The 11,557-nt window shown below is 40.5% G+C and overlaps 1 pseudogene; it reads right to left on the reverse strand.

Annotated features, from left to right (window-relative positions):
• Positions 1-593: 593 nt before the first annotated feature.
• Positions 594-3,740, reverse strand: LOC147791389 (uncharacterized; annotated as a pseudogene).
• Positions 3,741-11,557: the final 7,817 nt, after the last annotated feature.

An 11,557-nucleotide genomic window follows, 5' to 3' on the forward strand; every position in this document is an offset into this window, starting at 1 on the left:
CTCCGTCTTTTGTCTTGGAGCTTTCACTTGTTGACAAACTAAGCACTTGCTCACAAACCCGGCCACATCCCTCTTCATGCTCTTCCACCAAAAGTGTTGTTTTAAATCTTGGTACATCTTAGTACCTCCTGGATGCATCGCAAATGGTGAGTTGTGAGCTTCCATCAGTATTTCCTTCCTTAAATCTTCTATTGCTGGAACACATAAGCGTCCCTGATACAATAGTCCTTCATCTGATGACTTCGAGAATCCATCTACTGGACTTTCGTCTAGCTGTCCTAGGACTTTCTGTAGGTTAGGATCCTCTCGTTGGGAGGCAATAATTCTCTGCCTAAGCATAGGTTGTACCGTGAGTCGGGCCAGCTGTGCTATGACTCCCTCGGTCGCTACAGCGATGTTGGCTCGCTCGAACTCTCTTTGTACCCTTACTTCCCTCGTAATGAGGGCCGACGAGTGGACCGTCTTCCTACTCAAGGCATCTGCAACCACATTTGCTTTCCCAGGGTGGTACTGGATATCTACGTCATAATCCTTCACCAATTCTAACCACCTTCTCTGCCTCATGTTTAACTCTTTATGGGTGAAGAAGTATTTCAAACTTTTGTGGTCGGTAAAAATTTGGGTTTTCTCGCCATACAAGTAATGTCGCCAGATTTCAGCGCGAACACTACAGCGGCCAACTCTAGGTCATGGGTAGGGTAGTTCTTTTCATATTCTTTAAGTTGGCGAGATGCGTATGCGACAACCTTGCCGTGTTGCATTAACACACATCCCAGTCCTTTCATGGAGGCATCACTATAGATCACATATCCTTCTGAGCTCTCGGGTACTATGAGTACCGGGGCGGTTACCAATCTCTCTTTTAGGTTCTGGAAGCTTGCCTCACAAGCATCATCCCATCTAAATGACACCCCTTTTTTTGTTAACTTTGTTAAAGGCGAGGATATTTTAGCGAAGTCCTGTACGAACCTTCGATAATATCCCGCCAATCCTAGGAAACTCCTTACTTCCGTTACCGTAGTTGGGCGTTCCCACTTTGTGATCGCTTCGACCTTGGTGGGATCTACAGATATTCCGTCCTTTGACACCACGTGTCCTAGGAAAGAGACTTGTCGTAACCAAAATTCGCATTTGGAGAACTTGGCGTACAACTTGTGCTCTCTTAGGGTGGTTAGGACTTTTCGGAGGTGTTCCTCGTGCTCTAGGTCGGTTCTCGAGTATATGAGGATGTCGTCAATGAACACAATCACAAACATGTTTAGGCATTCTTTGAATACCCGGTTCATTAACTCCATAAATACAGCTGGGGCATTGGTGAGGCCAAATGACATCACTACAAACTCGTAGTGACCGTACCTTGTCCTAAACGCTGTTTTTGGTACGTCTTTTTCATTAATCCTAATTTGGTGGTAACTGGACCGAAGATCTATCTTAGAGAATACTGTTGCTTCTCTGAGTTGATCAAACAAGTCTTCTATTCTAGGCAGAGGATATTTGTTTTTTATGGTCCTCTTGTTTAGCTCTCTGTAATCGATGCACAGACGCATCGATCCATCTTTCTTCTTAACAAACAACACTGGCGCACCCCAGGGGGACACGCTAGGTCGAATGAATCCTTTATCTAGTAAGTCTTGCAGTTGCGCCTTGAGTTCCTTCAACTCTGCTGGCGCCATGCGATAGGGTGATTTGGAAATAGGCCCAGTTCCCGGCTCGAGTTCAATGACGAAGTCGACCGCTCGGGAAGGGGGTATACCAGGTAAGTCATCCGGAAATACATCTGGGAACTCGTTTACTATTGGCACGTTTACTAGGGTCTCTTCCTTTCCTCTCACGTCTACAGCACATGCTAATATAGCCCATCCACCTTGTTGGACTAACCTCTTTGCTTTCATCATCGAGACTACCTTGGGGGTAATCCCGGTATTTGTGCCTTTAAATTTAAAGGTAGGTCCTGTCGGTGGTGAAAATTTTACTTCCTTTTTGCGACAGTCTATACTAGCTCGATTTTCAGCTAACCAATCCATGCCTAGTATGACGTCGAAATCTGTCATGTTTACCACTATCAGGTCAACGCTTAAAGTTTGGTTCCCTATGATTACTTGGCCATCCTTTACTCTATCCCTAGATACTAAGTCTACCCCCGCATGGGTGCTTACAGACATTTCATGCAATAAGGGTTCTAATTCGAACCCTGCTTGTACAACAAAAGGCATGGAAATAAAGGAATGCGTGGAACCAGAATCAAATAAGGTAAAAGCGAAATGACCTAAAATGGATAGTGTACCTGTCACCACGGCATCGGACCTCCCAGTGTCCTTGCTGGTTGACGCGTATGCCCTAGCTTGAGCTCGCGGTGGTGCTGGTTGATCCGTTCGCTCTACTACTCTGGGCGGGTTTGCTTGTGCTGCAGCATTTCCGGCCGTGCAGTTCACGGCGATGTGCCCCTCTTAACCACATCTATAACACGCTCGGCTGCCAGCCATGCACCTCCCACCGTGTAGTCTTCCACAGATAGTGCACCCTTCCTCTCTCCTCCCTCTGGCCCCATCTTGATTCCTGGGGTTCCTGTCAGTATGTCGGGGAGGGCGTCGCTCATCCCATCTAGGAGCGGGTCTGTTATTGGAACGGTGCCTACGTGCTGGTGGTGGACGGTTAGAGCCTCCTGATTCATGAGGACGCTTCTGCCCAATTATAACTGGCTCTTCACGTCGTTTCTCATCCTTTGGTTTCTCTAAAGCCTTGGCAGTTCTCAAGGCTTTCTCATAGGTCTTTGGGTTGAACGCCTCTAACATGCGGCGGATTCTTGGTTCCAAACCCAATATAAATTTCTCTGTCATCTTTTCCTCAGTGTCCACCATGGACGGTGCAAATCTCTTGAGTTTATTAAACTCTCGGTTGTACTTCTCTACTGTGAGTCCTCCCTGTACCAGGTGGGCGAACTCCTGCTGCCTTTTAAGTCGCTCTGACTTAGGATAATATTCTTTAAGGAAGGCCTCCTTAAATCGTTCCCAGTTCATTGGTCCCCCTTCTGGGTTAAGGAGGGTTTTGTTATCTCTCCACCATATCTCTGCGTCCTTTTGTAGGACGAAGGTTGCACAGGCGACCTTTTGGTTCTCTGGGCACTCCATAGTCTCAAAGGTTGTTTCCACCGCTGCAATCCACATTTGGGCTTCTATGGGGTCTACCAGGGAACCAGTGAATGGTCGAGGGTCGTATCTCTTGAAATCCCTTATCCAGTTTGAACATCTAACAGGTGGTGGAGGGTTTACTGGGGCATTGGCCTGAGCAGTGGCCTGTGCCTGTGCCTGTGCCTGTACCTGTGCCTGTACCTGTGCTAGTGCCAACGCCTGTGCCTGGGCCTGTGCTTGGGCTTGTTCTTGGGCCTGTTGTAGACTGGCTTGCTGATTGGTTACCAAGGTTTGAATTAGGGCTTGGATGGAGTCATACATTAACCTAGTATTAGCATCTACTCCACCCACTGGGGGTGCAGCTTCAAGTGCGACTTGGAGTGGTAGGGTAGGCTGGGGTGGAGGTTCTACTTGTGGTGGAGGCTCAGCTTGTAGTGGAGCTAGAGGAGGTAGCTCAACTGGTGGTAAGACTAGGGGCGGCGTAACTGTTACCGGCCCAGTCTCTGATCTTTCTTGAGGTGGGCCCTCTACTGCCACACCTCGTCCTACTTCTCTACGACGGGGTCGCCCCCTTCCTCGTCTTCCTCTTCCTCTTCCTCGTCCTCCGGGCATGGTTCTATAAACCAATATAAGGTTGCTTAAGTCTAAGGCCTTAATACTATGCATATATATATATAACAATACGCACACTAAACAATACATCGTAACGCCAAAGAAGTAAACATTCATCATGCTAAGCATCATATCATGCTATTAACAAAATTACTCAGCATGCAACACATGACGTCATACTCTTAAATAAATACGTGAAATATCACAACCATTTCAGTAATGTCAACATAAAAAAAAAAAATGCATACGAGTTTTAAAACGTTTCTCTTTTCTTATCTTATGCAAGGCGTACCTGACGGTGATGGGGCATCGACGTTGGGACCGTGGAGCGTGCCAAGCCTACATCGTAGGCTAGTCTACAGAATCTAAAACCTAGAGCTCTGATACCAACTGTAACGACCCTAAATTTCCACATATCTAGAGTCGCCACTAACGTCTCATGCTCATCTCTAATGCAGAATAAAAATCTAAGCATGCTCATCTTTATTAGCGGAAAAATTTAAAAACTTCAGAATACATTAAAACATTTGAAAACACTGTCGGACTTATGTGTTTCAAACATCGTGCTGGAGTTCAAAAGACAAAATAAAACGATTACAAATTAATTAATACAAATGAATGAAATGCAAACGCCCTATCCTAACCAAGACTAGGAATTTTAAATATGCAACTATCATATGCACGCGCCACAGTCTCTGATCACGATGCCACCGTCAACCGTACATGGGAGCCTTGCCTTTACCTGAAAAACAATATGGCACACGGCCTGAGTATTTTTCGAAATACTCAGTAAGTGACCCCACTATAGGGGCCATGCTAATGCAAACACATGCAATCATGAATAGGGACCTATCTCTAATCATCTTAGGGGTGGCCTCCAGTCTCGGACAAATTGGATGTGTAGTACTTCCCTACACACGACTCACACGTGCGAGTGTGAGTCCCCAGGGCGCTCGCACACCCCCTGGACCCTCTGGTCAAGCTAATCTGTAGCGACGTCCGGAGGTCAGTGGAACCCCATAGTGTCATGCGCCTCATGAACACCCTCATCTGTGTGCTTTCGCACCTGTGCGCATTCGCGCTCATCATAAGGTGCGCGTCTGCACTCATCATCTCTAGGGGAAGTAGCCCTATGCTTATGAACATACAAAATGCATGAGGTCCCTCTAAATCCATCGTAATGTCTCTTCTGACACAACCCTCTAGTCTCATCTCTTTGTTACTCTAGGTAACGCATATCGTGGATATTTATATTAATATCATTTTCATGCTCTTAGAGTTGTGTCCTACGTCGATCTAACGACATGATGCAATATGGCACTCATCATCATCTAGCATGCTCAATATGGAAAACATCATCATATTAAGGTAAAAATCATGCAATCATCATGCTCATCATAATGCCACAACGTGCGTCAAACATATTAAGCGTCACTCAACAAAATATGTATAAACTGGCACATATCATCAAGCATCATACAATTTATTTAGCCTATCCTATAGTAAGGCCACTTACTTGGTTGGCCTCGGCCGAAGTACTCCCTAAATAGCTAAACGTAAGCTCCCGTTTCGTGAGAGCTGCTTCCTACTTCGCTGGGTTTGTTTCCTATCACGCCGTTCACCACTTTCCGTTAGTATTTCACAATTAATTTACCTATAATTTAATAAATGTGAAATACGGCTCTAAAACGGCCTCGGATACCTTAATCGGGGCCGAAAACAGATCCGGGAGGGTCGAAACAGTGGAAACCGGGCTGAAAACAGGTGAGCCGAGCCGAACAGCCGCTGGAGCCGCCGGAGGAGCCGCCGGAGGGAGCCCGAGCCGTATGCGCCGAGCCGAGCCGAGGACTGCCGCGCCGCTGTGTGACACGTGGCAGCAGTAGAGAAAGCCACGTCGGGCGGTAGTGTCGGGTCGAAGCGCGGGTCGGAGTCCGGTTCGGGTCGTGGTTCGGGTCGCAGGCTGTGGAAGGCTACTGGGCCAAGACTAAACGTTGGGCCTCGGCTTACTGGGCTGGGCCGCAAGTGTTTGGTTTGCAGGCCGGCTCAATTAGACCGTGGGTCTAGTCTGGGTTGGTTCAACTGAACCGTAGCTTCTGGGCTGGTTTGAGGTTTGGGCCGCTGTGGCCAAGGGAGGAACGGGCTGGCTCTCCCGGGTTCTGGGTTCGGGTTGACCCGGATCCGTGGATCTCGTCTTCCTTACCCGACTTTGGCCGATTTTCCGGCGAGCTTTCTCTCTCCTTCCCGCGGCGTTCCCGTTGCCGATTTCGGTCCTCTTCCTTCTCTTTTCCTCTTTGTTCGTCGTCCTTCTTTCCTTTTTGGGAGTTTTGCGGCCTAAAAGCTCCTAAAAGCCATAGATCTAAGAATCGATTAAGAAACCTAACTTTTCGACCTCGGTTACCGACGACGACGCTTACGAAATAACACAAAACGCACCCTGAGTTATTGTGCTTTCGTTAGGGATCTCTCTTACGGTAGTAACAGGTCGTTTGGTGTCGGTTTAAGGGTGGTTTGAGGGCTCGTCGGAGAAACTGGACACCCGCCGACGTTTTTCCGAAATCTCTCTCTCTCTCGAAATTTTCTCTCTTTTCTCCTTTTGCAGGTGTTCTGAAGATGCTGGGCTGAGGGTGGGCGTGCTGTGGCCGTCGTTTCGCGTGGGTTCCGCGAAACTCGGCGGTCGCTGGAAAACTCGCGGGTTTTCCGGTGACTGGGTTTTTTTTTTTTTTTCGTTTTCTCGTTTTCATTTATATATATATATATATATATATATATATATATATATATATATATATTTCTTTTCTTTCTTTCCCGGGTCGTTACACTCTTTCTTGTCTTATTTTGGTTCTTGTTGTAAGTATTTAGGCCCTTTAGTTCTTGTTATTGATTTGGGGTTCTTATCATGATCTATCTTGAGGACCTTGGTCCTTGTATTCTGGAACCTTTGTTTTGATCGAAGGGCCTTAGTACTATGGTTCTTAGTTCTTGATTCTTGATTCTTTGTTCTTGGTTTTTGTCCTTAGATCTTGGATCTTGATCCATGTTCTAGTCTTTGATGTTTGTCTTATTCTTGGTACTTTTTAGGTTCTTGTTATGTTCTTGGTTCTTTCCCAAAGACACTCCCCCTAGGATTTACGACATTAGCCATGCACCTGACAATTTTGTGTCCAAGGCTTCATACATTCCAAGTGACATAGTTTTAACATATGTCCAAGGCTCCATGCGTTCCAATCGACGTAGTCTGAACTCGCATCTTAGGGTTTGCCCTTTGATACGGTCTAAAAACCTATGCCCAAGGCTTCATATGTTCCAAGCGGCATAGTCTGAAAACCTACATCCAAGGCTTCTTACGTTCCAAGCGATGTAGTCTAATCCTGCATTTAGGGCTTGCCCTGTGATACAGTATGAATACCTACACTCAAAGTTTCATGCATTCCAAGCAGCGTAGTCTAAGTCATGAGCACGCTGTACCGTGGGAGGTCTTAGGTAGTTCTTGATTCTTGGCTAAGGTAACTTACTCTCTTCTTGTTCCATCGTGGCCCTAGACTACTCCTCATGATAGACCATAAAGGTCACGTGATCGGTGCATACATAAACATAATATCTTGAAATCTTTGAGTACCCATAACATGGTGCAGGGCATCTCATCTAGGCGAGGAAACTTGAGGCCAAACATGACATCCCATAAAGGAAACATGGTGCAGGGCATCTGACCTAGAAGAGAAATTCTTGGGCCTTAGAAAGCACCGCTTGGTGGGAGGTCGTGGGTCACTTTGGACATGATTAGAATATTACCTAGCATTCTTGAGTTTTTGTGTTTGAGGACCTTGATCCTTTATCCTTGAGTGGTACTTAGCATTCTTCTTACTTGGATAGTTGTAGAGGTAGTGTGGTATTGTTTTTGGTTCTCAATCTCGTAAGTTCCTAAGGTTCGTAATTCCTTGAGGCATAAGTTGGACCAGCTATTTTGTTTAAGTAAATCTATTTCAATTTTTATTGTTTTTTTAATTTCATGATCTATCATTATATTTTCTCTAGATTAACCAATTCTTAATTATATTTTCTCTAGATTAACCAATTCTTAAGGAGTGACGGTATTTAGTTGTCTTTAGTTCTATGGCAATAATGTTGAACTATGTTAAAATATTACAATTTTTCCTTTATGGTTGATGAATTTGTTTTATTTATTTATTATTTTTTTTTTAATGATTATAGCTTTATGATGTTGCCTTTCATGTTTTAAGACACATTTAACATGTATGGATAAAAAATATAAAAAGAACGCGAGGTCAAAAATAAATAATTTTTCATAGCTGTATGATGGTGTATTATATGTGAATCATGTCTTCTTTCTGGGGTTCTAAACCACCTCCAATAGGGAAAAATAGCATACAAATATACAAAAGTCATTCTTTAGATGAATGGTTGTTCAATGCATTAATTTATGTTGAGTTTGACATCATTTTAATTTTTCCAAACGTATGATTGTGTGTTTTTTTTTATGTTCCTAGCACTTTTCGAAAAAATTAAAACTTCAAACAGTATAACTCAATGGATGTCAAGCCTATTTCTTTAACTACGATAGACACTTATAAGACAGTCATATGACATTTGTATATTTATATATTAAGGTGGATATAGCTGAGTGATAGTTTGACATGCACTATTTCTTTGAGATGAGATATTACATTTTTTTTTATTCACATTTGTTGTATCAAGAAAAAATAAATAAGTTTCTAAACTTTGAAGTAGATCTTTTTTTAAAAAAATAATAAAATTAATGCATCTAGTTAATTAAATAACACCCAGAAAAAGGCATAGACATTGCTGGATTTGTTATAGCCAAAATAAAATACTAAATAAATAAATAAATAAAAATAATTGAAAAAACAGAGTATGTTAAAAAAAAAAAAAACAAAAAAAAATGACATGAGATTTAGTAAAAAAATGTGATTAGTTTGTTAAAGTATATATTAATTTTTTTCTTTTATTTTCATTTCATTTTTATGAAATCACATCCAATTATATTTGAGATATTTCCTAAATTATTGCAATTATGTAGGTTTGAGTTAAAATTAAATGTCAATAATTTTATATGAATTCTAGTAAATCAATAAATAATTAAATTAATTTATTAAAAATTGACCAACAATATCTGTTAATTGGATTAGCCAAGAATATCGGTCAACATTAAACTCTCAACCGAATTAAAAGGAAAAAAAAAAAAAAAAAGAGAAACACATAGATAAGAAAAAGGAAAGACAGAAAAAATGAAGATTTAGGGAACATAATTAAAAAAAATAAAACAAACGAAATAGGACATGAAAGTATAGAATAGTAAATTAAAATAATTCCATCAAATTCTTTACTGGAACAATATCTTTCTCTAATAATAGAGAATGAGATCTTTAATAAAAATTGAAATCTATTCTTTACTGGAACAATAATTTATGATTATAATTCAAATGATTATTTTCATATAAAACAATTACGTTAATTATGCAAATAACGACTTTAAGTTAATAGAAATCTAGGGTGGTTATGTTAGAGTTCAAATAAGTGTATTTGTTGTGATTAATTAAAAAAGTTTCACATGTTAAAGGAATATATTCCTTTGTTAGTCTGTATTTGGTGATTCATCATTCCTATGAGTTTTAAGGGGAAAGATTTTTATTTTGGTACTTTACTCAATTTTGTGAGATTTTAAACTTTTAACATAAACTTTTATGTTCCATTAATTGTCGTTTTTATTTAAAGTTCTAATATCTAAGAAGAGAGAAAAAATAGAGAAATGATGGAAGGTTAAAAGGCAGACCCTAATACAAAATTGAATCTTGAATATTTAAAGTTTCGATATTTGAATTTTTGATCATGACTAAAAGACAAAGACGAAAGTAAATAAATATAATAATTAAAACAAAAGCAAAAGTATAAAATTAATGAAAATATGGTAAAATTTCGCTTGATTTAAGTTCATACAATACCCTAGTACAAAATTCAAAAATATGTATCATTATTGAATACATAATAAAATAGGTGTTGCCAAACTTAATTTTAAATAGGGAACGGAAGGGGAGTACAACATGATTACAAATGACAATCCAAAGTAAACAACCAGACCTAACGCCACAGGTAGACACTCCTCTATGACAGCGTAACTCTTGAGTGTCACAGTCATTGTGAGATCCCACATCGGTTGGGGAGAAGAACGAAACATTCTTTATAAGGGTTAAAATCTCTCCCCAGCAGACACGTTTTTAAAATCTTGAGGGAAACCTGAAAGGGAAAGTCCAAAGAGGACAATATCTGCTAGCGGTGAGCTTGACTTGTTACAAATGGTATCAGAGCTAGACACTGGCGATGTGTCAGCGAGGAGGCTGAGCCCAAAAGGGATAGACACGATGTGGTGTACCAGCACAAACGTTGGGCACCAAACGGGGTGGATTTGGGGTTCCCACATAGATTGGAGAAGGAAGCGAGGGCCAGCGAGGACGTTGGGCCTTAAAGAGGGGTGGATTGCAAGATCCCACATTGCTTAGAGAGTAGGACGAAACATTATGGTAGAAATCTCTCACAAGAAGACATATTTTAAAATCTTTCCTGATTATATTATTTATTTTTTATGAATTAAAATTTGAAAATCATTTAAATTATAAGTATTTTAATTCAAACCCTAATTAATAACTCATCATTTTAATATTTATATTTAAAGAGGAGATATTGACCTAAATAAAATTAGAGAATTTATAAAATAAATGAGTTGTTTTTATTTATTATCTTCCTATGCACTTAGTGGTAAGGAAGCTTGGGAAGAAAGTATATATATATCGGTAACTATGTGATTATTTTATTGTGGCCTATGCCATTTTCATAGTTCAGAGATAGTAACACCTCCTGTATAGAGAGAAATGGCTTAGTGGGAGGAGTGAGAGCATTTGTTGAAATCCTTGAGAACATCTTCAAAGGATAAGAGAACGGCCCGTGTCCAGGGATGCCTATAGAACCCCACCATCGCAATATATGACCAAGGCATATCATCATAATCAATTATAACTTCTATCACAATAATATAAATTCTGTTAATTGGACCTAAGTTGGTCGGAACAAACAAACCGTTTACCACACGCTTGTAAATGAAATGATGTCCACTACCATTCCTGTTACTCTCTTCCACGGCAAACCTTCCAGCTTTTTGCACTTCTTCTTCATTGACATCCTTAATTGGAATTAGATTTGAAGGCATCCCTTCTCCACAACTCATTTTGGACACCTTTGATAGATAGTTTCAACAAACTTACTTTGCTTACGAATGGTTTGGAGTTTGATATTTATAGTTGTTGTTGAACACTATTCAAATTGATATAGCCGAATCTTACCATAAAGACTAGTTGAGCATTCCTCTATTAAGAGACAACTTTGAATAAAATCGAGACTAATGTGTTACCAGTAGTTCAAACATTTTGTAGGTATCTTTTTAAGTTTTAGTAATAAATGACACATGATAATTGATAGTTTAATGTATGTTTTTCTCTCAAAATTTATTCAAAGTCAAAGGTCTTATATGAAATGTTGGATTATAAATGTCTAACATATCTATTGTACTAACAAGTGTTCAATCATGTCTAACACGTGTCAAAGAGGGATATGATAATAAGTTACTCTAATTCTTTCTTTACACCCCTTCAAAGTAGTTTAAAAACTAGCATGTCAAATATTACGATTGACTAACTACAACTTTAATTTTGTCATAAACTTTAGTACATGGTTTTAAAGATGGAACATAAGAATAAGTTATTCTCATGCTTTTTTTACATTGGTCAAAG

Source organism: Cucurbita pepo, chromosome 8 (assembly GCF_057944985.1).
Source record: "Cucurbita pepo subsp. pepo isolate OVF chromosome 8, ASM5794498v1, whole genome shotgun sequence".
NCBI classification, from domain to species: Eukaryota; Viridiplantae; Streptophyta; class Magnoliopsida; order Cucurbitales; family Cucurbitaceae; genus Cucurbita; species Cucurbita pepo.